We start from the raw sequence: 644 nt of genomic DNA on the forward strand, positions 1-644 counted from the left end.
TTATAAACTTCATTCAAACAACTTAATATTTAAAGGTTATATGTTAATAAAACTTTCCATCTTATGATTTATTAGAAACTTAGTCTACTTTATCGATGGAGTTTTAGGAAGCAATATTTAAAGCAATCAATTATGTATTTTTAAATTTTACTTATACATATACATATATGGGGAGGGAAAAAAATAAAGTAGAGAGATTACATAACTTTTGGTCAAGCTATTTGAATGGCCTCATTTAGGAGTAGTGAAGAAATGCCTCGTAGGGGCATATTAAAGATGTGGAGTTCCAAACTCAGCTCATCAAAGTGAGTCACCATCCAATCAACACAGTTATTAGCTTTTCTCTGTGCACATGTGTGATTGAGCAACTCCGATCAATATTCAATAACCTTTAGTAGCAATAATCCATTTGTGGTATCAATGACCAAATGATCTATTGCATGTTTTTGGGAATGTGAGTAATAATTGTGTGCGGGTGGTCTCAGCACCCAAGAGTGCTTGGGTCCCACTCCTACTTGCTATGTCGAGACTTGTACATGACTTTGTCTTTCTTACCGACCCATCCACTTATTTTGATAAAAAAATAAAAATATGTCAACCTAAAAGATGAAACTACAAATCCACATTACGTCCGAATCTGGTAA

Source organism: Dioscorea cayenensis, chromosome 16, assembly GCF_009730915.1.
Source record: "Dioscorea cayenensis subsp. rotundata cultivar TDr96_F1 chromosome 16, TDr96_F1_v2_PseudoChromosome.rev07_lg8_w22 25.fasta, whole genome shotgun sequence".
Classification (NCBI taxonomy): Eukaryota; Viridiplantae; Streptophyta; class Magnoliopsida; order Dioscoreales; family Dioscoreaceae; genus Dioscorea; species Dioscorea cayenensis.